The 2,500-nt window shown below is 30.2% G+C and overlaps 1 long non-coding RNA gene across 1 annotated transcript in view; it reads right to left on the reverse strand.

The window, feature by feature from the left end:
• LOC137638799 (uncharacterized) overlaps window positions 1–2,500 on the reverse strand; it is a 143,050-nt gene that overhangs the window by 140,031 nt on the left and 519 nt on the right. The window lies entirely within an intron of this gene.

Here is a 2,500-nt window from a genome sequence, read left to right on the forward strand (position 1 = left end):
AAGACACTTGGAAAAAAATCTAAAACACTTTTGCTATGAAACCTTGCTGTATATCTAGAATTTTGAATAATTAAGATGAAACACGTAATTTCATTTGTAGCTAAAGTCGATTATCTTCAAGTAACATTTTTTTTTTTCGAAAAAGATACAGCAAACAGCTGTTTAGAAAAAAATATATAACTCAATCATATCATCAAAGTTTTCTAATATTAAAAAAAAAATTATCTTCTTTGTGTATAGACTTCATCTACTTAATACAAGTGTTATGCGATGATTGTAAACAAGTGTTGGCAAACCATGATTATTTTAGTAATCGTCTGTCTCCCCTCAGTTATTTCAAGCTTCACTTTATTAAAAGATTACCGATATGCATACTTTACCCAGGCCGTTTATCTGTCATGAGCCTAACTCACAATTAGGATGGCATGGTATATTTTGTAACTTTATAAACTAAAAAGGAAACAAGCTAATATATGTAGAGAAAAGAACATGACTATAACTATATATATACATACATATATATACAAATGCATATACACACGTGTGTATATATATACATGTGTGCATATGTATTTGTAATTATACAAAATACTCGGGTATCATTTGATTATTGCACAATCCTACTTGAATCCCTTTGTTCCCAATACCCCAATATGCAGAATAAAGCTACTGCAAGGAAAAGCATAAAGACATAGAGATGGCACGACAGGCTTCGTTTGTTGAAAACATCCAAACCTAACATTAAATAATTACAGGTAAACAAAAAAGACAAGTCTTGCATCTTGAGAATTCCCTTCAATGAAGTACTCCTGCTTCAACATAAAACCCGTATACCACTCAGCAAAAAATGATTAATATCTCACGTAGTTGATTTACAACACACTCCTTCTTATCCAAGAGATGTCTCTCCTTTCCTTTTCTCACATTAAATTCTCGTCGAGATGGGAGACAGTGGCCCGAAGGCGTTGGCTCAAACCACCTTTGGCGTTTCCATTCGGTAGCCTTTCAGGCACCTGTCAAGTTGCGTTTCAAGAGCACGCCATTTTCTCTTCTATGACTTCCATGCTTAAGGAATACAATGCTCTGTTATCCAGTGAGATATTACTTCTATGGAAGGGTATATTGTAAAGGTCGATCATATCTTCATTAACATAGTAACCATAATGAAATAAAAAGATTTATATATATATATACATAAATATATATATATATATATATATATGTATATATATATATATATATATATACAATATATATATATAATATGTATATATATATATATATATGTATATATATATATACATATATATATATATATATATATACAATAATATACATATACATATATGCAAGAGAGAGAGAGAGAGAGAGAGAGAGAGAGAGAGAGAGAGAGAGATATTAACTGAATGGATAAATAGATAATTTATCTGATTAGGTTATATTATCGTTAACAACATTACTGACAACCGATATATCATGAAAAATTCAATTTTGAAGTGCCTACACGCCATCTGACATATACCTAATATACTTAATGGAACAAATAATCTGCGATATATATATATATATATATATATGAATATATATATATATATATATATATCGTGAGAGAGAGAGAGAGAGAGAGAGAGAGAGAGAGAGAGAGAGAGATTCGTATTAATTGGAATGTATTTCAACGTATAAAGCACGAACTCTTGCAAAAATAATGCAATTGCTTCATTATCTATGCTTGTAACTTTTTGGAATACTTCACCCGCAATAACTGTTATCTTTTTATGAGTAATGATTTGCTAAATAAGTAATTAATATATTTCACTAAATCGTTATTGCTTTACATTTTCAAAGTTGTAGTTCAATATATCATTATTTCTGTCAAATATCATGGATGTAACAATATTTCTAAATAACTTGACTCCGAATGTTTATCTTTTTCTAACTTACAACTCACGCAGTATACCAAGCAATTAAGGTAACAGTATCTCTCTCTCTCTCTCTCTCTCTCTCTCTCTCTCTCTCTCTCTCCACGGCGACAACTGGAATATATTTTGGGTATTTCATTCGGGGTCCCTTATTATACTATATGTTCAATAATTTTTTGTTTATGAAGCAACATTTTACTCAATTTTCTAAGTAATTACCGTCTTGATACACTTATGTTTTCTTCCCTTTCATGTCGGAGAGTTTCTATCACTTTTTCTATATAAAAGAAAATTAACATATATACTCAGTTATGCATAAATAGTAAAACTTTTTTACTGCAGCCACATATCGGTATATTTTCTAGGAAAATGCCAAATGTAACAACATAAACCCCGAAAAAAGCATAATTATAAAAATATAGGCTTCATAAATATTCAAAAGTATCCCAAGACATACATACATATTGTATGTGCGCGACTACGAACGAATACATAACATACGGAAATATCCTATACCCATGTATACTGTTAAAGCTCCCTCCCAAAATAATTATTGCAAAGGGGACATGAAAGATAAGAAA

The sequence above is a fragment of the Palaemon carinicauda genome, chromosome 3 (genome assembly GCF_036898095.1).
Source record: "Palaemon carinicauda isolate YSFRI2023 chromosome 3, ASM3689809v2, whole genome shotgun sequence".
In the NCBI taxonomy this organism is placed as follows: domain Eukaryota; kingdom Metazoa; phylum Arthropoda; class Malacostraca; order Decapoda; family Palaemonidae; genus Palaemon; species Palaemon carinicauda.